The following is a 26,601-nucleotide window of genomic DNA, read 5'->3' as shown; positions in this document are numbered from 1 at the left end:
CTGAAAGGACTAGTAGGACAAGTCAATCAGTGAGGTGTGTCGCATCTGTCTGTTTGTGTCTTACACAGTCAGCCAATTATTTAAATCAAACACAGGCTATGGGCGGTCCTGCACCAGCCAGGAAACAGTGTGATGTAAAACAGTAACCCCACCTACAAAACATTAACAACATTGCATGTAACATAGAAAAATATTTTTAATTTACCCTAACACAAATAAACTAAAAACCCACCCAAACAAGAATTAAAAAAGGGGCAGAACTTGAAGACAGGGACTAAGGTGTGGGGCGGGACTGAAGGAGGACACGCATCTGCCCCTCTAAACGGGCGACGCGGTGTCTGAGGGTGCGGCAGTTGCAGCCACAGTGGGGGGGCACCAGAGATGGCACTGCGGTGGCGGCGGGCAGCCGCCAGACTGTGGCGCCGTACCGCTGGAGGGCGGTGGCTGGGGCCCGGGGCACTGGAGGAGGCTTCAAGTGCTGCTACAGTTTCCTCCTCCTCTGCCAAGACCACCAGCCGCCGGTATTCACGCTGGATTGCCTCCAGCTTCCGACGCCGTGCCTTGGCGGCCAACTCCTTTCGATTGAGTTTAGGAGTAGCTGTGTATCAAAAAGAAAAAAAACAAGACAATTGTAAAATATACTCTTAGAAAAACAGTAAGACAAGTTAATTATTTATACACATAGTGGCATGGTAGAGTAGCACTATAAAGCACAGTGGTACATAACATTTTTAATCTCGCTCGTCCTTCTTCCTTCCACCCCTCTTTCACTTTTTAGTTGAACAGTGCACCAGGTGCTCTTCTCCATAAAACTTTCAAAGCGGAGTTGAAATCAGATAGATGAGGCCATTGGTTACACAATACTCCCGCTCCTATGCCAATTAAAGGGATTCTAGTCTTCTAGTTCACTCTAGTCTTCAAACGTTCACAACAACTCATACTTACTTAGGACATCGGATGGAGGGCGGACTTTGTCCGCCCGCCATCCTCACGCTAAAAAGGGTGGGGGTCCCATGGGGACAAGTAATTAGGAGGATGCGCCCGACACAGTGGCGGGTGCATCCTGTTTTATTTTACATTCTGGTTGACGGTGCTGAAAGCAATGCTAAAAATACATGTTGTGCTGCTTTTCCAAGCACAAGATGACAGGCCCCGCGCGGAGCCTGTCACGTTTTGCTTTGAAGGGCAGGGGGGTACCATAGCATAGGTACCCTCCATGGGGGCCCCCAAGCATACTCTGTAATGTCTGCATGCCTTTCCGTGGCGGACGGCAATGCCGCCACGCAAAGGCATTCCAAAATGCAGATTATATGGCTGGCGGTGTGTTCAGAGAGACACCACCACCATATTAAACCCTTTTTCGCCTGGTCGACATGTGGGGGGTCTGACTCTTTTCTACAGGGTTGGCGGGAAGTTTGCCCCTGCGGTGTCAGCGGTGAATACCACCGGCCCGGCGGGGGCAATATGCCCGCCATCCTAATGGGGCCCTAAGTCTCAACAGTACAGTATACATACAGTACACCCTTGCAGTGAGTGTACTGTCAAGTTCAACAATAGTTAAGGACTATGAATCTAACTTACCACCGCCCACCACTGGTGCTGCCACTCCCCCTACCGCTCCATCGTCTGTATCTGCAGCAACTGCTGCATCCTCTCCCTCCGCGTCGCCTTCGCTGGCCCCGGCAATGGTGGTCGGTAGTGCGCCTAGAAAACATTACACATTTATTAGGCGTCATATACACCTCCCCCTATTGATCAGTAGCAAGGTTGAAAAATGAGTTAATAGTATACTAACATACATCACTAGTACAAATCAGGTAGTAGTAGAGTAGACCTTAAAAGTTATATATGGTCATTCTAGCCTCTGCTTAGTTAGCCCGAGCCATGCAACCATTTTACCTTTGTGTCTTTTATTTTTGCACATGTGACGTTACCTTGCAGCTTTTTGTATAAGACACCTTTGAGCCCACATGACCTGCCTCACACTGCTACTGTCTACGCGCTGCGTACAAGCGGTCAACAAAAACATTAACAAGCCACTTTTTTATGAAGTACTGGTGTGCTGTTAGTACATATTGCTTATCCATAAATGCTACACTTTTTGGCACGGCTGAGAAATGCTTGCAAGTTGCAATATACTAACGCGCACCATTTAATTTTTCGCATTACAGACGGAAGATTCCCTTCTACAAACCAGAGCTTTGCAGAGCTTATGAATCATGCAACAACTACCAGTACTAGGTTCTTCTAAGGTGAGGGGTCCCTTCACTCAGATCTTCATTTATAAATTTATATAAACTAAATTCCTAGGGGATGGTGGTGCTGCCTTCCACCACTGTTCAGTTATCATGATTTAATTCCCAACTGTAAGTAAGTGTAACAATGTTTATTGTTTTAATGTTATTGATTTTCCGGTTGGTGATGCATTTTATATAGAACAATGTACAGAGCTTCTCAATTTAAAATAAACATTTTGAACTTACATAGACTTGGTGGTATTTGGTGTGGACTAACTTACACGAGTGAGCAAATTAAAGTAAGGGTGTGCATGTGCATTGCTTCCACGACTGAGAAGTTGGGTGTGTTATGTTCTGGGTTGTCTACTTGTTGGGTATCTTGGGGGAGGGTTCGGAGACCTAATAGTTATGAAAAGACAGTACTATAGTCGAGCAGGGGATTGGGGTGGGTTCTCAATTTCTGATTGAGGTGTGTGAGGAAGGTCCAACCTACCATCACCAACATCCTATTTTCTTGTGCAAAGGTCTGTATGTGCAAGATCCCTACAACAGTAGTAGTATGTCCTATAGGCTATCATATCAAAATAGTAATACATTTGGTTGGGCATTTGTTGTCAAATTGTCAAAGCCTCAAGATTATCAAAGACTCAAGATCAATAAGACTAGAAGTAGTACAAGAGGACGACCCAAAGGACTGGACTTAATGGCTAGAGCTACTGGTGAATCTGAGTTTTATTACAACCTTTCACATAAAGAGTGGCACTGGCCAACTGGGCAAGCTTAGCTACTACAGTACAGACAGACTGGTAGTAGTAGTAGTACTGAGAGTCATCATAGCAGAGGCAGGGATAACAAGATTTTTAAAACCGTACAGATGGAAGGATAATTGTTGGTAAAAAATAGCATTGGGAAACTGAAACAATAGTTCGTGAAAATATGGTGCAGTAAAAGTTATGAAATAAGAAATATTATTAAAAACAAGAAGACTTACTGGGGCCAGCAGAGGAGCCCTCATTGGTGTCCTTCTGGTGGTGGCGTTCGGACTGTTGTCCCGCCGACTGCCCACTCCCTGTCTGTCTGCCCCTGGCTGCTGATGAACAGGAAAGATATAAGAAAGAGACAAACATTTATGTAAACAACAATTGCAATAACTAAATTGGCCGATCTCATCTGGTCCACAAGTAGTATCGGGGGATTCGCGGATCGACTACTTAAGTTACTATTTATCAACAGTGATCCAGTCTTCCATTCTGATTCCAGAATACTAAGTTACAACTAAGCCTAAGTACGACGTACCACCCGACCTAGCCCACCTATTCCAGGTATGCCAATTGTACATTAAGTATGCATTCCCACTTCTTTTATTCCTCAACAATGCATATGGTCAAATGGAGGACACATGACTACAGTTTTTGCATACACCATATTTTGGGTTGATTGATTGATGCTGATGTTCTGCTAGTGCTAAGCCAATTACCACCACTCATTGAACAAACTAGAAAAGGTTCTAATAAAGACTGCCGTACTAGCAGTAGACCTGGGCTAAAATTTTGTTCCGTTCGCGGAAATTGCGATAATTTGAGATTTTCGCGTTCCGGAAAGCGCGGAAATGTCTAAATTTCCGCATTCCGCAGCTTGGTGATAATTTGTCTCTTGCTCGCGCTGTAAAATAACACATTCTCGCTCGCGCGTGATCGCCTTACCTGAATCCCTGCGCTCGCCGACAAGTTTTCTTGATCCGGTCACGTTCTCCATGAGATGTTGTATTGTTTTTAGCCATTTGCGCTGTCTCGCGACAGTTCGCCCCCGCATTGACGTCATGCGTCACGCGATCACGTCTTTCTTCTCGCGATCATGCACCGCGAGACAACTGAAAACAAGATGGCCACGTCCGCGAGCAACCACATGGGTAAGTTGGCGAGCCGCAACCATGCAGAAAATCTCGCAAACATGCGGGAAAACAACTTCCACATCTTCGCGATATTTCCGCGTGTTTGCGATAATTTTTAACATTTTTGCGATAATTTGCGAAAGTGGAGTTCGCAAATTCCGCCCACCCCTAACTAGCAGCACATCACCTAACTCAGGGGGCATCACGCATACCACTAACAAATTAGAAACTCATACAAAGTACCTAAACCTAAGTATCAATCCGCCCCTATCTCTTAGTGCCAGGACAAAGTAAGGAGTGGACTAGAGTCACTGTAGCATTACGTAACTTAATTTTTCTAAAATAAACTCTTACAGAATCACGCTAAGCGAGTGCAAACGCAAAGTTGCAAACAAGTAAGATTAGTAGTAGCGCAGAAGAGCACCTGTGTCATAATCACAGAAGACTTTTAAACGTAATTAACCTGGAATGTAAGCAGCAACATTCTAGCTGGTTGGAAGAAAAAAAAGATATTCGCAATATATAACACAGAGCAGAAGAACAGACACAAAGTAGTAATAATTAAATATAGGTTGCTGTATGGGTGGAAAGTTCTGGAATTTGGAATTTTTGCGCTCCTTTGATAAAAAGATAAATAAAAACAACACAAATGATCTTCATTCGAGCAATGTCTCTGATATTGATTATCCACTGACGTGGACCAATTAAGAAGGCACTACCCTCCATCGTTTTCTTAACCTAGTAATAATTAAATAGTTACTCACCAAGCCCCGGGACCTCCACTCCTAGCAGGTCCAGCAGGTCCTGCTCACGGTCCAGGATGTCAGACCACCGGTGCGTCAGCTGCGCCTGGGTGCGCCGGACCCCAGAGAAGCGCGACACTGCCCGGCGCACCTTCCCCCACCGCTGCCGACGCTCCCGGAGGCCAAACCCGGACCCAGGCCTGCCACCTGCTGCCAGTGTTGAGGGGAGGTGGCGCTGCACAAAGAAAATGAGTGCAGCCAACTCCACCTCCCCAAATAAGGCCCGTGCTTGCACCTCTTGTGTGCGCCGCCTTCCGCAAGGAAGGCGGTCGCAGCTCTGGCTGCGATGCCCAGCCCTACCCTTTGACATGGTTCTGGGACGGGCGGGAAAGAAAAGGTAATAAAATTAAAGAAATAAAGGAAATAAATAGCAGGCAATAGAAAGAGAGAAAAAGTAGCTAAAAAACTAAAAAAGTAGACAAAAACAAAAAATATAGAAGCAGGAAAATAGTTATAGAAAAAATAAATAAGAATGATCAAAAAAAAGTGGCTTTAAACAAAGGATTGAAAAGATGTAGGGAGGATTCAAAATCTGGCCCCAGAACCATGCAATAGAATGAAAAACAAGATGGCCGCACCCATTGCGACCATGTGCGCAAGTTTGCGCGATATTTTCTCCCAGAGCAAGCAAAAAGCAACGCGATCAAGTAAAAGCAGTCGCGAACAGGAAATATCTACCGGGAACGGGCACGAACATGCATTGCGCGACCCGGAACAGGAAGTAGGCATCGCGAGAGGGCGGGACAAGTGAAAACAAGATGGCCGCGCCCGTGAGCAACCGCATGGGTAAGTTGGCGAGCCGCGATCATGCAAAAAATACCGCGAACAGGCGGGAAAAAAACTTCTCCGTCTTCGCGATATTTCCGGCGTGTTTGCAGAGATTTTCGCGATAGTTTGCGAAAGTTAATTTCGCAAATTCCGCCCACCCCTAAAGCCTCTACCCATTTGCTGAATGCGCAAACAACCACCAAAACATATTTAAGGTTGTTGCATCGTTCCATTTGGATATAATTCATTTGCAGCACTTCAAAAGGTGATGTGAGGATGGCATATCCTGCCCGAGGTACCGAGTCCCTTTACCTACATTGTAGCGGAGACAAACCAAACACTGTTGGACCAGCCTGGAGGCGGTAAACCGGAGTTGGTTGTTATCCCATACTTCCTGTAATATTTTAGTCATGGTGGCAGCATTGGTGTGTGCTGGCAAATGAGTCATGTTCAACAATGGGAGGGGATAAGCATTTGGCAATTTCCAAAGTTTTGCATCTTTGGATCGCCAGCTATTTTATTCATCAAGCATGCCCTCCTTCTCCCAATATTGAAGTTCTCCAGAGGTGGCAGTGGGCTGGATGTCCCGTATCTGTTCTCTAACATCATGCCACTTCTCTGCTTGGGATTTTACTATGTACATAGGGGTATGTATTCTTTCCTGTGCAGTAGCCCGGGCTGTCTCATCAGCAAAGGCATTTCCCAATCCTATTTCGTCTGTGACCTTCTTGTGTGCCTTGCATTTAACAATAGCTAATGTTCTGGGTAGTATCAATGCTTGGAGCAATGCAGTGACTAAGTCACCATGCTGAATGGGCGTACCATGTGACGTTAAGATCCCTCTCTCCTTCCAAACGATACCAAAACTGTGGGCTACTCCAAAGGCATACTGGCTGTCGGTATAGATTGTGACAGCGAGATCCTGACTAAGGATACAAGCGCGGGTGAGAGCTATAAGTTCTGCGGCCTGGGCCAATTTCTGAGGTATGCGTGCAGTCTCAACAATGGTATTGGTAGTGGTGACGGCATAGGCAGCAGATGTGGTACCGTTTCATAGTTTAATACAAGACCCGTCCGCACACAATTGCCCATCCTGTTCCATGAGAGTGGTGTCTTTTAAGTCTACCCATCCCTTAGCCTGTTCTTCTGTTCGAAAGAGGCAGTCATGTGGAATGTCTGGGATGTCAGGATCTGGTGTGGGCAGGAGTGTGGCAGGATTCAAGGTTGCACATCTCTTTAGCATAATATGGGGTGCTAACAGTGCAAGTTTGTATCCTGTTAGTCGTGCACTAGTGAGGTGTTGTGTCTTTGTCTGATTCAGTAATATGTCGACTGCGTGTGGAACTAATACCGTCAATCTAGATCCCAACACAATCCCTTCACTTTGTCGGATAGAGACGGCTGCTGCTGCAACCGCACTAAGGCAAGAGGGCAGACCTCGGGCCACAGGGTCTAGGGTGGCCGAAAAGTAAGCTCATGGGCGTTGTTCGGTGCCGTGAATTTGGGTCAGGACTGAGAGAATACATCCTGAGCGCTCATGGGTGTAGACGCAGAAGGGTTTAGAGTAATCAGGTGTGCCCAATACTGGTGCAGAGCAAAGAGCGTGGCGTAAGTCTTGAAAGGCTTGGTCGTGTTCATGTGTCCAAGGAAGAGGTGTGGGTGTGTCTTTTGTAAGCAAAGCAAGGAGTGGCTTAACTATGAGGGAAAAATTCAGTATCCATTGGCGACAAAAGGAAGTGAGACCAATTAGTGCACAAGCATCTCTTTGGGTGGTGGGAGAGGAAAGGTGTAGTATTGTTTGGATGCGGTCAGGTGTGAGAGTACATCCCTCCTTAGACAGCAGATGGCCGAGGTAGGTCACCTGCTGTCTACAATACTGTAGCTTATTCTTGGATACCTTTTGGCCCTGTGATGCTAAAAAGCGCAGTGTAGTAAGAGAGGCAGTGCGAGCCAGGGCCGGAGTGTCTGCAGCCAACAGATTGTCATCGACATATTGGATGAGAACAGCGCCGGGTGGTAACTGTATCTGGTTGAGCTGTTGTTTAAGGGCCTGGCTGTAGATGCTAGGGCTTTCGGTATACCCTTGAGGAGCCCGACAGAATCTGTACGATCTGTTTTTTATGGTGAAACAAAAAAGATAGCGTGACTCAGGATGTGTTGGTATGGAGAAAAAGGCATTTTTGAGATCTATTACTGTGAAGGTGGTAGCAGTTGAGGGGATCATTGTCAATATAGTTGTTATGTCAGAGACCACAGGATATTGTGGCACCACTATTTTGTTAATTGTGCGGAGGTCAATGACAAAATGGTATATTTTCTCAGAAGTGGATGTACGTTTCAAAAACTGGAAGGATGGGGCTATTGCAAATGTTAGACAGAACTTCCTCAACTACCCCAGCTGCAATCATATCCCGTACTATAGTTATGAGAGCCTTTTCGCCGTCTGCAGAAATTTTATACTAAGGGAGGCGAGGAAGGGGTGCATTCTGTTTTACTGTTATGTGGACAGGATCCATCACAATCTCCCCCACGTCGGTGTCTGTGATGGCCCACAGGGTGTCCGGTAACTGGGACAAATCCTGCTGTTCGGAATCAGTGAGACAATAAAGGCGGGATTCATAACCAAGGGGGCAATCATTATCAAACAGTATGACTCTGACATTCTGAGGAGAACAGCAAATGGTGGCTCTGAAATGCTTTAAGAGATCAATGCCCATCAAATTGTCTGGGCAGTTTGGGGAGAGCAGAAAAGAGGCCATCACTGCGTTCCCCTGTATGTCAAGGGGAACCTCAGTAGAAAGGGGGTTGGTGGAGGGCGTGCCGTCAAATCCTACAGATGTGACCGATAAGCCAGACAGGGTCGTCCTAGGAATCAGCTTATGTGAGAGGGCACTTCTAGAGGCCCCTGTGTCGACCAAGAATTTATCCTGAGTTCCAACCACTGAAGCTGTGACATAGGGCCCTGATTGATCAACTGGAAGTTCCACTGGTTCCTTTCCCTGTCCCTGGCTGTCTCATGCAAATTCATTATCGGGGAAGTGGTCACCAGAAAAATCGTGTGCAAAAGCCTGTCTATTGTTATCGAAGACATTGGGGCGTTGTCCGTTGGAGGGTGGGACTCTTCCTCTACCTCTACTCAGTCCCCTTCCCCGACCCATTGTATTTAGCTGTAAAAGAGTACAATCTGCACGCCAGTGGCCTGGTTCCTTACAATATGCGCATTGGTCCTGGGACAGTTGACGTGGGGGTGGGTGTGTTCCAGCAGTCACGGGCTTATAATTATACTGTGGACCTCTACCGTTTCCTCCCCCTCTGATGCTTATTTGGGAAAGCATTACTTTTTCTTTGAGTTCTTTTCTTTTCTTATCTTTTACTTCCTCTACCTTATTCTGCAGATGTTCATAATATTGGGCCATAGTCAAGATCTGTGTGGGTGTTGCAGCAGGCCACGTGCTTTCGCTACTCTGTAACTTTGTGGAGATGGGTGGCAACAATCCTTTAACAAAAGTCTGAACTAGTAAGTGTCAGTCGTCGAGTCCTGTCCACTATAGTCAAAAAACACCTGGCTGAGGCGGGAGAAGTAGTCAGATTTAGTTTCCTCAGATTTTTGTTTACAAGCAGTGATGGCTGTCCAATCTACTTTCATTGCTGGAATTGTGGCCTTCAATTTTTTTTTACTATGTTACCTGCCAGCTCTAAAATAGCTTCTGCAGGCCTTTCACCTGGTTTTCTGTCCCTATCCATTGTCGTCAAATCCTCCCACTTATGTTTGAACAAGGCCTCTTCGTCAAGTTTCCTTAAGGGTCTCCAAATATCTGGGGGCAGAATTAACCCAAAGAACTGATCTATGTCAGTCAGGGTCATCGTATAAGTGGTAATAACTGTGTCCAGCCTTTCGTAGAATCCCGTAGGATTCTTCCGGGGGTCAGGCAAGTCCTTTTTGAAAGCTAAGATGTCAGCTCGAAGCCACGGAGTGTACACCCAATTATATAATGTCCTACTTTTGGCATCTGGACTATCCAGTCCCTCAGCAGTACCTGCCCCTCGAGCGGGGACAAAGACTGGAGCTGCTTCCCTTATTGGTGCCATACAACCTCCAGTCGCACCCTCCATTACTAGTGGCTTTTCCTCTTCCTTCTGCTCTCTCCTTAGACCCTCCATCATTTGTAGCGTGAGTGCTAACAAACTGTTGCTTTCCTCAGCACTTCCTTCCCCCTCTGTCAACTTATGATACAATCATCTAACATGGTCTGCTGGTGTCACTTCGTGGCGTTTCTCATTAAGAGAGAATACTTCATAAGCAAATTTTTGTAGGAAGTAGCCCTTTTGAGGTGGTGCATAGGCCTCATAGATAGCACGGATTTGGCTAGAGGTGAAAAGATCCTCCAGGCAGGTGTGAACTAGACCATCCAAGGCCTGTTTCTGTGCGGATGTAATGCGGGGTGTGTGGCATCGAGCAGAAGATGTGGTCTCGGGGTCAGATTGAGCGGGAGGGGCAGTGGGATCGGGAGACAGGGGTTGGGCATTTTCGGAGGGTACATTTCCATCGGCCGGCCTTGGGATAGGATGGGGAGGGACATGGTACGGTGGTGGCAATGGATGGAGGAGAAGCTCCTCTTCATGGGGGTCTGCTCACGCTAGTGGTGTATGACGCACAGGATACTGACCAGACACATTCAACCTGTGTTCTCTGTCTGTGCGCTCAAGGTTGGATGCAGGTTTTTCCTGCTGTAATTCTATTAATGTCTGTTTATCGCTCTTTCGAGTCTCTTTCTGTAGCCTCGCCTGAGCCCTTCTCTCTCTTTCAGCCCCCTCCTTTTTCCATTGGCCTAGGGCGTCAAACATAGCTTGTCGCGACCTTTGTCTAAAGAGCTGTATTTCTACAGCCTCAATTTTGTGAGATTAAAAAGAACCATATATGGGCCAGATGTAGTGAAGGTCGGGTGGTGACTACGAGGATGAGGGTCTTTTTTGCGTAGGCATGCCTTACCGCCGTACGTTCAACTTCCTCGTCTGGACCCCTCGACCGGGCAGCCGCGTCGCTGAACGGGCCCAATGTTGGGCGCCAATTGTGGATTTGGAGGTCTCCTTGGAAGACCACCCAAAGGTGCAGGGTCCACCCTTCGTCCACGGGTCCGGGATACAAACTGAGACCAACACTGGAGCGCCGAGAGAAAGAATATTTATTACAATCTCATGGGATGGAGAGAGAGCATCGGCAACAGACACCCGCAGCTTGTCTGAGGAGGCAATCTGCTGAGTGCTTTGCTTCTGCTCCTTATATACCCTTTATCCCCACCATGTGTGTGCTGGTGAACAATAACAAACACCAATAATTTACAGACAAGCAATGGTCAGTTATGATACAATCAGCAGGTTGTGGCTGTTTGGCCCCTGCAGGGCATAGGTGAAAAAGGCCTGATTATATGTCAAAGAAAGGTTAATCTGATAAGTCCACAGATGGTAGCGGTGAGGCCCCTGCAGGGTGTCGGCGAAAAGCATGTTTATACTACAAGTTAAGTTCGATCAGATAAGTCCGCAGATGGTAGTTGTTGGACCCCTGCAGGGCACAGGCGAGAGGAATGATTACACAGCAAGCAGAGGTCAAACTGATAGGCCTGCAGATGGTAGCTGTTGGACGCGTGCAGGGCATAGTGTGCAGGGTGAGGACAATAAACATCTGGGAAACTCCCTGTCCGACTGGTTGAGCATGGGCTGGTCAGTTTGTGGCAGGTCAAAGCACGAACAGGGTCTGAGCGTCCGTGCAGGAATGTGGGAGGTCAAAAGTGGAGCTCCAGAGTGTTCATGAAAGAGAGAGAAGGTCAGTCATGTAGGGTAAAGCACAAAATGGCGGAGTGAATGGCAAGATAACAGACCTACTTTTCCACAGTGGAGTGCTCGTCCACACTATGCAACAACCAGGGATAATGATAGTCGCGTAGGAGCACCTAAGCGGTCCCGCAGCCATGTAAACACACATACTACACCATTAAACAGCCATTTTTAAAACAGTGAAGTCAGGAGAGAAAAGAAAAGTAACTTATCTGGGCTGCGAGCAGCGTGGACAGTGGCAAAGGACTATGTTGCATAAGCTGCTGCCTGATTGGACACTGATGGACTGTTGGGCTACTTGTCCATTGTTTTTTTTACCAATTCCCAGTGTTTCATGGGAAATGCTGTTCTTGCTGAAATGTAATAAAATGGCTGCTGAAAAAAAAGTGAAGAAAGCGTGAAGCAGAATCCTCGCCTCTGGTCTTGACATAGAATTCAAAAGCAGTAATTTCTTAAAGTCTATCTTGTCCTCCTACAGAATGAATAAACTCGAAGACACGCGTGAAGTAACTTGGAGTGATCACCTTTTCATCCCTGTTATAATCCATATTCCAAGTAGTACTAAACTTAACAGAAGTAATGTAGAAGTTAAATTAAGGGATTCAAAAAAGTGTCCTGTTAGTGTCCCAATGTCACTCGCAGAAGTTTTGGAACCTATCCAACACGCCTGTGTTGGGTTCGCTGAATGACCTAATCCAGTCAAAATCCTCAAAGCCACTATCTCTTCAAAGCTAGAATTAATTCTTCCTATTCTTAATAGAAGTTTGAAGTGGAGATTTTGTGGAAATAATAAGTGGTGAGCTCTTTCTTTAAAAGATTCCTGGCTCAACACTATTGAATAACTAGAGGCCAATCCCTCTCCTTGGACTCTTTAAAAAATTGTGAGAAGCTGGCCTGGTGTATGATGTTCACTAATGTAATTGGGCACCTTGCACCAGTCCATACAACTCTAATTTTGATTTAAGAGGTCTCAGATAACCTTAGAAAGCTATCCAAGTGATAGCTGTGGAGAGCAGCCTTCAGGCTTAGTCTTGAAGGAGTGTAAAGCAGCTTGTTTTACCAGAATGCAATCTTATAGTATCTATTAAGTGAAAGAGAGCCACACAAGGTATTTATAAAAATATGTGTTTATTATATAATACATTCTAGTACGTTCCTGTATCTCCCACATGGAGATAAACACAAAGCACAAAATACTATATCAAAGAAATCACAGTAAATAAATAGCCCATATACACAGTGGGCTGTGGGGAGAGCTAAACCATATACTAAGAAAGTGGTTTAAGAACCACAACTCGAGTTAGGACAATGTTGAGAGGTTGTAGAATTGCTGGGGACCCAAGGAACCACCCAAGGTACGTAAATAGGGACTTATGTATACAAAGGCTGTTGAGAAAATTGATTTCTCGTGCCCAAAGGGTAGAGAGGATATAGGTCAGAGTAACACCTCCCAGTATAAATAGTTACACAAATAATTTTACTCCAACTAACCATACAATGGTCATTACTGTTACATGTAGATGGAATGATATGATGAACAGGGGAACTTATAACTTCACCACTAGGTGAGCAAGGAAGCAATTCCTTTTGATTTAGGTACCCTCACACACCCTAGTGGTGTCATGCTTCATCATCGGGTCACCCCGACGCCTAAAAGTCGGGGTGGGCTCGACCACAGTGTTGGGAGCGCTTTGAAGAAATTGCAGACCAGGGAGGCTATAAGATAAAAAACCTCAGGCAGATCCCCAGTTTCCCTTTATTTTTTGGGTCTGTCTGGGTTGATTAAAAATAATAAGAGTAGGGGTATATATAGGAGTATTATGGTCCTATGACCCTAGTGCCAACATGTTTCAGTCCACAGTGGCCATAAAGGTCCAGACCTTTCTTCAGGGCAAACGAGGCCACCCTGGGATTCAGAAGGGGGAATTCCCTATTCTGTTTTATTATGGACAAGGGTAGAGTAGCTACTCCTTGTGTGAAAGACTGATTTATTAATCTGTCTTGCGTTGTACATCCATCTGTAAAAGAAAACACAAAGAAACACATATCCAACTTATACAAATCGGTTTGCATCATGGTGTTTCCAAAATGACGTGTTTCAAAATCGTGTTTGGAATCCAGAGCCACACCTATGTGTGCCAGGTGGTCATAGAGGCATAATAGTGTGCAGCTATATCCACATATGTGTCACTCAAAAATTGTATCTATGTACAGTTAATCGGCGTGTCAGATATATTGTGCGGTGGCGATTATGCTCGCATTCTATCTGGAACCAGACGCCAAAAAGTGGATGCTATCAATGGCAAGAAACTCTCGTAAAATCATCCCACACACATCTCATTCACACCGTATCTGTGATTCAACACAGCATTAAAAAGCATGCGTGACTGTTAAAACCTATGGGTAATTGTGAAAGTATCTCTCATTCCTGCATACTTGCTTACCCGGACTTCGAATGGTAGTCGTTTCTCAGGGGATGGAAGGGCTAATGGAGTAGCTCTGTAGTCAAACCCTAACGTTTGCCCCAGGGGAAATATGAAGAGGAGTGGTTTGAGAATCATCAAGTTAGGGCATCCAGGACCAAACGTATTTATAGATGATTCCTTCTCTGGTGGGGGACCAAATGCTACGCTAATAGTCCTAGAGTAACAGACTTACTTCGTCAAGAGTCCTGCTCCGCTTCGCCACCTACTTGGACCCGATCCCCGGCGTTTCGCGCCGTGTTACGGTGATCGGGAAGTTTATACTTCCGTATTGTTTAAAGCGGAAGGTTAGATTGGTCAATGCGTGCATGTGATCGGTGACGTCTCCCGAACGGGATAGGTCAGCCACGACCTGTGACCCAAAATGTCAGCAAATAGGAAGGTGTGTAAACACGAAGAACGCCGAAATAAACAGATGTGTATTTTAATCAGTTTATTCATAATAGCGTCCTTATTTTAATAACCCAAAGGAATGTAGTATGCATTGTTAGGGACTCATATTCTTGATTAGCGTGCAATTACTAACGGGCAAGGGATTACATAGTGTGTGTGCTTTGTCCGTGCCGAATCGAGGGCGATCTTCGTGGTCAGTTCAAACGGCTGATGGGAGATGTAGTTTATGTATTTACTGATGGTGATATAACTAATACCGTGTAAGATACATAGCCAGCGCTATTCATTATTCTTGATCCCATCAATAGTTGAGTGTTTTAAAGTATTTAAAAAGGTATTTTTACACTGGGTGACAGCAATGTCGCAATAGACACTACGCAGGTGTAGTATATACATATTGGCATTTCACAATTGGGAGACAGTGGACGTTTAAAGAAGTGTAGTATATTTATTACATGAGTCTTAAGGTTTATGTATGATGATAGTGGAAGCCAATCTCCAAAAAGGGGGGATAGTGACATATGGAAGATTCCCATAATATTATAGATCACCCATTTAAGGTACATACAGTAGTCATGACGAGGGATGTACTACATCTACTTGTTCAATTGGTTCCAGGGTATACAATCATTGAGCCCCTTCTCATGGGTCTTTAAACGATAGACCCATCGTTGTTCACGCTCTAAGAGTTTTTGCTGCAAGTTGTTCCCCATAGTTGTGACCTTTTCTAGTACTGTCCACTTCAGCTCTGTGTCCTTATGTTTTTTCTCCTGGTAATGGGCAGTAAGCCTAGTTGCTGTGACTGATCTACGTATAGTGCTTCTATGTTCGCTGATGCGAACTTTGATCTTACGACTAGTCATACCAATATATACCAGTCCACAGGGGCATTTTATCATATAGATCACGGAGTCAGAGTTACAATTTGTGTGTGACCTTTGTTCCCATGGAGAATTTAAGCCCAAATCCAATGTTTTGGTGTGTTCTGTAAAAGGGCAGGCCACACATGACCCACACGGGTAGTGTCCTACAACAGGTGATAAACCCCATAATGTCTGCTGATCAGTTGGTTTAGGAGTAAAGGAGTTGGTGTGTACCAGGGCATTCCTCAAGTTAGAATTTTTTCTAAACGAGAACATAGGTTTCTCAAATGATAACCTGTTAGATGTCAATATTGACCATTTTTTGTTAATTATTTTTTTCAGGTCATTGGATGAGGAGTTGTATGTTGTCACACATTTGAGTTGATCTGGTTGCTCTTTTGTGTATGTTTCTAACAGAGCTTCCCTTGGTGTATTGCGCGCTCTTTTGCTTGCTCTTTGTATGATCTTATTAGGGTACATCTTCTGTTGGAGTTTGTTACTAAGAATAGCTGCCTCTTTTTTGTATGTTTGAATGTTTGAACAGTTTCTACGAATCCTCAAGAATTGGCCTACTGGCAAATTCTCTCTTAAGGATCGTGGGTGGGCACTATCAAATCTTAATAAACTGTTCCTGTCCGTAGGTTTTGTATACAGCGAGCTTTCAAGAGTGCCATCTTTAGCTGTGAAAGTGACATCCAGAAATGAGATGCTTTCTTTATTCACATTCATAGTGAAATGAAGGTGTGGGTTCAGTGAGTTGATCCATGTTTTAAAATTCTCAAGACTAGTTAGATCACCTCTCCAGATCATCAGGACATCATCGATATACCTGTACCATTTGCAGATATTCCTACTAAAAGGATTTTGAGTCCATATATGTAGGTCTTCAAAATAACTGACGTACAGGCAAGCCAGACTTGGGGCGAATGTACTCCCCATTGATGTCCCATGTATTTGTAGGTATAATTGATCTTCAAAGGTAAAAAAGTTTTCTGTCAATGCCAAATGTATAAGGGTGATCACCCACTCGATCGGTGCTGCCCACAACCAATCTTCTTGTCTGAGGATCTCTTGGATTACTCTGATACTTTCCGCCTGAGGTATGTTTGTGTATAAGGCTTCTACGTCCAAACATACCAAAAAGTTGTCTACTGGATTGTATTCTACTTGTGTCAGAAGATTGAAGAGGTGTTTAGTATCTTGAACATATGATTTAATCTTCTTTACCAGGGGGCGTAAGAACCAGTCGGTATATTTTGACAGTGGTTCCAGAATAGAACCAATCCCTGAGACAATGGGTCTCCCAGGGGGAGGGGTCTTCCCTTTGTGTATTTTAGGGATGGTGTAGAACAGAGGAATTCTGGGGTTCTCCTGATTCAGAAATTCATATTCTTTCTTCGTAATCCATTCTTTGGTCAGGGCATCTGTTGTTAATGTCATGATAGTTGTTTTTATCCATTGTGTAGGATCCCTATTGATCTTTTTGTAGTATTTTGTGTCTGCCAGAAGATTCAGACATGCAGTTCTGTAAGCGTTGGTACTTTGTATCACGGTCGCTCCACCTTTATCCGCTGGTTTAATAATTATATCCGTTCTGGATTGTAGGGTGGTCAGAGCCGCACGTTCTTTCTTGCTTAAATTATTGAACCCGTTTCTCTTGGGTTGGAGTAGTTCAACTTCCTTGTTGACTGCTTCTTCGAAAGCTAATACTTCTGGAGGCATCATGTTGGTAGGGGGGAGAAAAGAGGATTTAGGTCTCAACCCCGTGTAAGTATTCTCTTCAACAGGTCTCTCTTTGTCCTGAAAAAAAGTTTTCAATCGTATTTTTCTGAAGAATTCGCCTAATTCACATCGGAGGCGGAATTTGTCCAGGTAGGTAGTAGGGACGAATCCCAAACCTTTATCCAGAATTGTTTGTTCGTCTGTGGTAAGGATGACATCTGTGAGGTTTACAATTAATCCCTCGTGTTGCTTGTGCTCGGCTGTTGTTCCCTGGTGTTGCTCCTGGTGTTCACTGAGCTCCGCTCTTCTTCCCACTGAATCCGTTTCCCCCTTCTTCCTCGTCTCCCTCTTCTTCCGCCCTGACCTAAAAAATGTTGGTTGAAGTCCGGCTGATAGTATGGTCCTGTTGGGAATTGAGGTGGGCCATGGTATTGGACCGGTCCAAAAGGGGCTGGCCAAGGAAACATCTGTTGGTGTCCGTATCTTTGATTGTAATTCCCCCTACGTGGTCTCCTTGCCCTTCCACGCCAGCTCTTATTTGATCCATCACTCGACCAGTCATCATACTCTGAGTCAGATGATCCTGTCTGTTCGCTTCGTGTGGATCCTGAATCAGATGGGACTTGGCTCTTGTAGTCATCTTTAATATAAGGATAAACCTTCTCTTGGCTGAATTTCTTCAGATCTTTCTGCAGTTTGTTGATCTTGTTTTGCATCAGGTACTCTTTATGTTCATTTACTTCTTTATTCACCTCTTCAAGTTTCTTTTTGTACAGAGTTAGTTTGATCTCTGTCAATAATGAGTCCTCACTGATCTTTATTTTTATCAGTAGGGCCTCTGACAATCGTTTGGCTGTATTGATTATCAAAATAAGCCAATCACGTGAGCATCTCCAAGCGATAAGCGACCATTCTTTCTTAAATTGTGGATCATCAAGGAAGCCCATGAAGGCCGCATGCAGTGTGAGAACACAACTGCGGGCTCCATACAACTCTGTGTGTAGGTCGCGGTTGGATTTTTAAAGATTAAGGGCCCTTCCCAGTGGACCCTGAGAAAACCCTGTGGAAGACAGAAGGTTGGAGAGCCACCCCTCCCATGGATACTGTGATACCCAAGTTACCTATCCCAGGGGAGCATGGTGCATAGGTGTGAAGTGGCGTCGGAAACCGCCGTCAAACCCAATGGAGGACTTCAGGAAAGTGCCACTGATAGAAGAGGATAAAGTATCTGTGGGAATCCAAATATGGATTCTTGATGAAGAGTACCTGAAAGCAGAGAGGACAGATTCTGGTTCACTTGAGAGGGACCATGGGCTCGGTAGACAAATGCCCACCGATGTTGGGTGCTTCAGGATAGATGTTGATGACCATGACTCCGCAGCTGTGGGGACCAGGCGATGCTGAGGATGACCAGGAGCTGGATACTTGCTGTCCCACGAAGGATGTCGAGTGCTGAGGGGTTGGTGTCCAGCGGGAGCACCAACAAGCCTTGGCAAAAGCAACCCACACAGGAAGTCAAGAAGTTGCAGAAAGAGGACCAGCAAGGTCTAAGAGACTTACCACAAGCAAGGAAGTCAGGGAAAGCTCAGAGCAATCAGGGGAGCCAAAAGAAAATGTAGTTGACCCTCCACAGGACCCACAGGTCAAAGACACTGGAGTCGCAAGAGGACCTCATGCAGCTTTACAAAACAAGAGGCCATGGAGCGCAAGGTGCGATGGGGTTAAAGATCTTTACAGGAGAGGTTGCCATAGGTTGCAGCTACTTGGAGCAACAAGCATTTGCACTTGCAAAAGTACATGGTGCACAGGCGTTCAAGTATTGCAACCCCACAAGAGATTCTGGCCTCAAACTGGGTGAGAGGGCAGCTCTGGCCTCAAGGCATATAGAAACCCACCTCCTGTGTTGTTGAACCCTTCATTGTCTGTAGGTGCTTGGGATCAGCAGACCGGTCAGCAGTGTTGCGGTTCCTGATAATGCAGGGGAGTGACTCCTTCACTCCAAGGGAGATTATCTTCAAGTGTCTTGGATGCTCCAAAGGTCCAGCACAGATCCTGTATGGTGCACAGGCACAGACGAGGCAGCAGACTGAGAGGGAGAGGAGGTTAGGCCCAAACAAAGTCCAGCTAAGTCCAGAGTGCCCAGACGGTAGAAGTGCAGTGGTTTCAGTTCTGAATCTTGTCCATGATGAATCTAGGGATCTACACCCAGGTAAGCCCTTTAGTACCCTAAAGAAAGGGTTGGGAAGATTCAGGGGAGCCTCCCAGGGAAGGGTCTGGAAAGGGGGGAGGTTACTCCCATATCCTTTGTCCAGTTTCGTGCCAGAGCGGGAGCCAACAGCTCCCAGGACTGGTTTGAACTGGACTATGCACAGGGACACCAAATGTGCCCCTCATGCAGACTTTCAGTCGCTGGCAAGCGCACCCACCCAGCCCTATTACACTAAATCCTGACTGGTAGGTGGTCACACCTCCCTGTGACAGGATGCCTATTGTTCTGCCTTCCCTTGCTTGAGCTTGGCTCAGCAGCAGGAGGGCAGAAATGTGTCTCTGGTCAGCAGCAACCATTTTGTGCTGTCCTGGACTAGAAGGCTGGTACCGGGAACACTGAGAGCCTAACGGAGGGCTCTCCCTCTGGTGGGTGGAATCATACCTCCCACACCGGTAATGGTGTGGGGGTATGATTCCAACATGTTTGACACCAAACATGATAGGGTTCATTGCAGCCGTTTTCGAGATGGTCATCGCGCTGTCACGTAATGCCCCTCTATATTAGTATATGGCTGCTTCACTGGCAACCCAGGAGAATGGACTCAATTGGCTGCAGGGGTGTCCTGCTCATGCAGGGTCACCCTCTCACTTAGAACCAAGCACCCTGCCCTCAAGATTGTAAATGTAAAAAAAAACAGTTGATGGACAGAATGCAGAACAATGTCATACACTCACCCCAGTACAGAGATCTGGGCCTAAATCCATCGTTTTTCTGCTCACCATGCCGTTCCAGTTTGAACCCAGCCATATGCAAATCAGTCTAGACCCTGTGCCTCATAGGAACAGTCCAGCCCGAACTGCCAAGCCAGGTCCTCCCTGGACTGGAAACAAGCATCCTAGGACCGGTTTCGGGGTTTCATCCCTCTTCAGCCAGGATAGCTTGATTCCAGTGGCATGGAGAGCAAGGGACCAACGTCTGGGCATACCCTTCCCACTCGGGGTGACAAATGCAAAAAAAACAGTTGATGGACAGAATGCAGAACAATGTCATACATTCACCCCAGTACAGAGATCTGGGCCTAAATCCATCGTTTTTCTGCTCACCACCCCCTTTTGTACCGCTCAAGATTGTAAAAGCATGCTTTAGGGGTGACTTATAGGTTTTAAGTACAGTGACCCTTAGATTTAGTAAACCTATATCTTTAGTAAGTGGTGCATGCACCAACTTACACAGGCTGCAATGGCAGGCCTGTCGTTCCAGTTTGCATGGTTTCTCATGGGTGGCATAATGTATGCTTCAGCCCATGGGAGACCTGTGGGGTACCTATGCCCTGAGTGCATGGGTACCATATACTAAGGGCTGGTAAGGGTACCCCAGTACCCAATCTGGGATGTACCTAGGTACTGAACACAACATTTTATGGAGAAAGCAGATAGACTAGAGTCCTGGTTAGCAGAATCCCAGTAAGACTAGTTAAAAACCAGCTTAGTAGGAGGCAAAAAGTGGGGGTACACATACAGAAGCATCCTACCTTCCCACAGAAATTATTTGAAAATATGGACCTATTTCCAACTGATACCATTTATTGAAGGTAGTACACTAGTAGGCCCACATAACACCAGGTTCAGACCCAGCCAAAGCACAGAGATGATGGTGGTATCTGTTTTCGATGATCTCAGGAGAACAGTGAACATGGACAGGTTGCCGGTCTCCTACTGCTTCACTTGTTCTCCACTTTCCACACCATCAAACACACTATTCTCAACGACAGTTTGTATGCGATAGGTATTGCTGATCTAGTACTAAATTGGATTATATATTTTCTTGATGTGAGAAACCAAACTATTGTTTGTCCCCCTTTCCATTCTAGTACCAGATTTATTAAATTCGGTGTGCTCAGGACTCTATCCTCTCACCACTATGGTCCAACATCTGTCTGCTCAATTACCACGGACCCTCCGGAATATGAGAAACATTTTATACATGTATGCAGATGATACATAATTTGTGTGTGGTGTGAATCAATCTCAAAACCCAAATTCCCCAGCATCCCATAATCCTTCTCAAAAGTTATGTTGCACAAAAATGTGCATGTCATCAAATTTTCAAAAATTAAACATCTCCAAAACGGTACTATCATACATTGCACACTCACGATAATTTGGAGACATGCATTAAATGGATTTAGGGTGCAATAAAAAGACTACAGCTTTAGCTTAACTTTAAAAATGGCTGCCTCCATTTTATTGAAAATTTCACAAATCATAAGAGAAGACCACTGACTAGATGAAAGGGAATATCATCTACTTGATGCAAACGCAGACATAAGTGTTCCTGCTCTACTCCATAGAATTACCCCTGTATGAAGGTGTACCCTTGTGATTTATGAGGCTAGGAAATCCCTGCATTTGCAGACAGCTGGAACATTTTGTAACCTCTCTATTCTCCCTGAAGTTGTTACTGTTGTTTCTATGTTGAAAACTAATCTGATGCGTGGGTTAAGGACAGTCCAAATGCTGTCCCAGTGAGGAAGTTCATAAGAATCTACATGTGCACCAGAACCCAGGCTAACCCTGGGCGGACAACTACGCTACGCTCGCAAATTTTGCGTAGTTTGTGCTACTTTGCGCTACGTGAATTGCACGTAGCACAGTGCAAAATCGGGTAGCATAGCATAGTTGGCATTTTTTGCTCACTCGTGGTCCTCAACGTCAAGTTGGCGACCACGAGCGAGCAAGTTGCCGATCGCGAGCGTGGAAAATAAACCTCCCGGCGAGATTCTCAAAGCGGGGAGGTCAGATTTCTCATTGCGAGTGGTCACGTATGCTCGCGACCGCTCGCGATGAGAAACTACCAGTCTGCATTGAGACAGCTGCCGCTCGAGTAAAAAACTACTCGAGCGGCAGAAAACGACAGCTCGCACTGTGCAAGATGCCGTTTTTAATGATTGCAAAGTGCGGACAAGCATCCGGCACTGTGCAATCATCGCGAACAGCGAACTACGCAGTTCACGTAGTGCTACACATATCTCGCGTAGTGCAAAGTGCACCTCGTGTAGCTACGCGTAGCGCTACTACACGAACTACGCCCAGGTATTTTTGATACTGCGCTGTCTATGAATCTCCAGGTCAACAGGACGGTTGCCACCTGTTGGGGAGTCATCATGACCCTCAAAAGAATTCTTCATTATCTCTCCCCGCAGGCACGTAAGCAGACAGTGGTCGCACTGGTGGGTTCCAGGCTGGATTATTGCAATGCATTATATGCAAATATCAATAAATGCCTTATTCAGCGCCTTCAGGTTGTGCAGAATGTGGCCGCCAAATTTGTCTTGGCACTCCCAAGGGGCGCTTCCGCGTCCATGGCTAGGAAGAACCTACATTGGCTTCCTATCCATTACAGGGTTTCTTTTAAACTTCTATGCCTTACGTATAGAGCTCTTTTGGCTGGTCCCTCGGATGCCCTCGGATCTCTCCTTACCCGCTACATCCCCAGTAGACGTCTCCGCTCCTCAGACTCTAATCAGTTGGTAGTCCCTCGTTTCAAAAAGATCAGATGGGGCAGCAGAGCTTTTTCTATTGTTGCCCCGCTGCTCTGGAATACTCTCCTTTTGGAGATTAAGTCCCAACCAACCTTGGTCCTTTTTAGGAAGGCACTCAAGACCTGGTACTTTACAAAGGCCTACCAGTAAGTTTCCTATTTTTATCTGTTTTTTTGGTTAGGCGTCTTGACGCCCATTGGGCATAGTAGCGCGATATAAATCTGTTTTCATTCATTCATTCATTCAGGGTTAACCCAGGCATGATCGAGTGGTTTGGTACCTACTTTTAGTTCAACCTTGGAGCACTCATTTCTGAGGATCCTCCATTCATGAGCACCATTTTTATTAAAGGGTCTTTGGCACATCTTTTGTTAGGTGGTCAACTTACAAGTTCTCTAGCTGGAAAGCGATTCATAGAGGGAAGTTAGCTCAATGAGGATATGTTCTTCATGACCATCTGAAGTGATATTGATGCACTGATGTTCCAGTATTGCAGACTAAGACCTGCCAGGATTCAGCCTTTCCTCCTTCTGAGGTGGGAAAATTAAAGGCTATTTGTCACATTTATGAGGTCATTAATTTCAACAAGCACATATATCCACTCCATGGTATCGAATACCGCTTTACATTAAAGTTAAGCACATATCGGAAAACATTGATTTTCTTTTCATATTCCATCTCTACTTGCCTTGACAGTACAGTACACATCAAATGTGACAGGGTACCCTACCTGCCAAACCTCCGGCTCACCTGCTTTCTTTTGATTCAGGCAGTCCACCAATTTTCTGATGGCAGCGCCATGCTTTATCAGTCATCAGAAAACCTACTCTGATGTCCAAAAGAGTAGTGGCTATCAGAATAATGGCATTAGACTGCCACCACTATTTAGAGCAGATGGTCTGAAGTCCTTTTGTTTTACTGTCCACCACCAGGTAAAACCTGGCTGGTACAACCTGGAAGCCATGAACTGAAAACAATAAGGTCCCCCACACTTGAGAGAAAGCTTCCAGATTGTGTCGGCCATTACTGTTTTTATTTTTCAGAAACAAATTCCTGCTTTCGGAGTTTCTGAAAAATGTTTGGTGCATGGCCGCCTAAATGATGAGCAACAAACTTTCATTGCCTGCACAGGCGCCACAATAGCGGTGACTTCTGTGAATTTACAGAGATTACCGTCGGGCCAGTGGTAAACTGAAAAGATGGCAGATTTTTGTCCATCAGGGTGGAGGATGTAATGTCTTAAGCCATCCAGACAGACAGGGTAAAGACAAGCAAGGGTTAAAGTAGCCCCTAAGTGACTGCATGAATGAGCACTCTCATTACTTAAAACAACCATATTTACCAAACTAATTGGCAATGTTAGGACATTCCAATACAACTGATCTACCCCAACAACTAATGGCAAGAAGTGTCATTCCCAAATGAGCTGATACTATTCGTTACACTTAGAATTGAATACATTACAATTTTGCATGGCTCTAAAAACCCATTTGTTTACATAGGCTTTGCTTATAGCCATTGAGTATACAGTTGGTGCATCGGGTATATGAATTTGCTAGTGCTATGAGACCCTCGGGAATTGGACGCTCTATAAAAACTAATAAATAAACAATAACATCCATATGCATATCTAACTTCCCAATGGCGTGATGCATTGAAAATATCTTAAATATTCAATAATGTTAACATCCATGTATAAGTAGTGACACAATAGATTTGCAAGAGATGAATACTGCAAAACTAAAACGGTGCATGCAAACAGCATGACAAAGTATAACCCATGACTGCATGATTAACACTTTGTTCCAGCAGAACAGCATGCTACCCATCTGCAAAGCACTTCAGCGCTTCATCTGCGTAGCAAGCGCTAAACCAATGCTCATACCATGCTATTGCTTGTGTAATGCGCCCCTGTGTACTGCTTCCTGTACAATTCAGCTCACATGTCTTCAAGGGACGGGCCCTGTCAAAATAGATCTTCGAGGAAGACTGGTCTCCCCTGTCACTGATGGCCTTGGAAAAGCGGGGTTTCCAGAGAGATCTCGCACAGAAGAGGCGGTCTTATGTGGGTAAATACACTGAAACAGACGAGTAAATGAATATTCAGTAACTCCGCACTTCTAACCTTTGAACCTTTGATGTCGACACATTGAGTAGCAGAACTCCTCAGTCCAGTATTGATTTATCTGGCATGGTTTGGAAACATTGGGGCCCTTGTGTCACTTTTTGCGACGCAACAGCAGGGTAAAAAATGTGCCATGTGGCGTCATATTTACAAAGTGACGCATCTAGGTAGATGGGACTTGCCCATGTGAAATGACGCATTGATGGAGTTGCATCATTTTCGTGGCGCACTCCAGCAATGCGTAATTTTTGCGCCTTCAGATACGTCAGAAATACTGATGTATCTGTAACTCCTTGCGACATGATGCGTCATACTGTAAATATGACGCATCCAGCATGTCGTAAGGAGGGCGCAATGAAAAGTGATGCATCGCTGTTTTCACGCAGCGATGCGTCACTTTTCATAAATGAGGCCCATTGAGTTATACGGAAATCTATATTGCGAATACAAATAGCCATCTCTTATTTGGAAATACCGTTTCTAGTTCCATTTCAACATGCAGATCAAACACTATTAAAGTTGCTGTTTTTATCTTCCGATACACATCTCACTTTGGGCTGCAACCTATAGCTTGACCGGTTCTAGTGCCGCTTTACTTAACTCTTTAACCGCCGCTGAAATTCCGCCGCGGTGCGGCAGTTTAGCGGAGTGTGCGGGGCCGCGTCGGACAATGGACGTGCGTGGCACTACGGAGGTAGTGCTCGCGACGGCCGTTGGCTGACGAACGCACGCAACGGGTTAAACAACAAGCTAATTAACAACATTCCAATTATCATGTACATATATGATACACATTTTTCGACCACCATCCTATGTCGTCTTGGCATAGGATTTATTGTGGCTTTCCTGATGAAGGTGCTCTGTTCGCCAAAACGTGCGTAGATACTATGAAGATCCATCATTAAATCAAAAGCCACTCAATTGCACTTTTCGATTTAATGAATTTTTGATTTTTCATTTGTCTATCAATATCTACATAAAATTTTAATTAGTTTACTTTATGATTGATTGTACAATTTTTCTTATATGGACCATATTTATACGATATATGGCTTTGTTTGGTGCATACATTTATCATTGTCATTATTGTCGGTTATGTTGTGATGTAATTACCTTTTATGTTTTTCCAAGAAGTACCACTGACCCTACAATGGTTATTTTAAACAGTTTTGCGCGGGGACACACTGGCCGAGTGTAACCAGGCGCTTTACAAATGGGCTTATTATTTATTATTATTATAAAAAGATTTTTTTACTGATAATTGTTGTACACTGAGTCTGTAAACATCATGTTTTTTTAAAAAAAAGGTCTAGATATATATAGACCTAGTCAATTGCCTAGGGAATTTTACTTCAATAAAAGTAAATCCGCATTTCAGCAGGGATGATAAGACGCGCCCTGGACACTCCTGCTGGCCCCAAAGGCATCAGCCATAAAATCGTCCACTTTTCCTGCACCCCAGTCTGGTCTAGGAGGCGGTGTTTGAGAATGTCTGCCACCGAAATGTCTCCGAGCACATAACTCACAAATTAAGTGCAATTATGGTTGTAAATATGAATAATGTATCGTTAAGGACAAAAAAAAACGTCCACTGTAAAGATCCCAAACCAACCTGGCGCCAGTAGTAAGAAAAAATTAAGTAACTGTGTAAATCTCCCCTGTGTAAATGAAAAAGGCCCTTCTCGATTGATTAATAAGCGGCCATCTCAGGCATAAAAGCATAATGTTCTCCTT

At 45.0% G+C, this 26,601-nt stretch overlaps 1 long non-coding RNA gene across 1 annotated transcript in view; it reads right to left on the bottom strand.

The window, feature by feature from the left end:
• Window positions 1–272: 272 nt before the first annotated feature.
• Window positions 273–26,601, bottom strand: part of LOC146861425 (uncharacterized) — a 64,054-nt gene continuing 37,725 nt past the window's right edge. Inside the window, exons 2-4 of the long non-coding RNA XR_014979258.1 lie at window positions 3,229–3,320; window positions 1,582–1,704; window positions 273–598 (exon numbers count right to left, since the gene is read on the bottom strand). This is a non-coding gene — a long non-coding RNA (uncharacterized LOC146861425). The remainder of the gene's footprint in view (window positions 599–1,581; window positions 1,705–3,228; window positions 3,321–26,601) is intronic.

This window comes from Triturus cristatus, chromosome 3_1 (assembly GCF_964204655.1).
Source record: "Triturus cristatus chromosome 3_1, aTriCri1.1, whole genome shotgun sequence".
Taxonomy (NCBI): Eukaryota; Metazoa; Chordata; class Amphibia; order Caudata; family Salamandridae; genus Triturus; species Triturus cristatus.
This window is presented reverse-complemented; position numbering and strand designations above follow the sequence as displayed.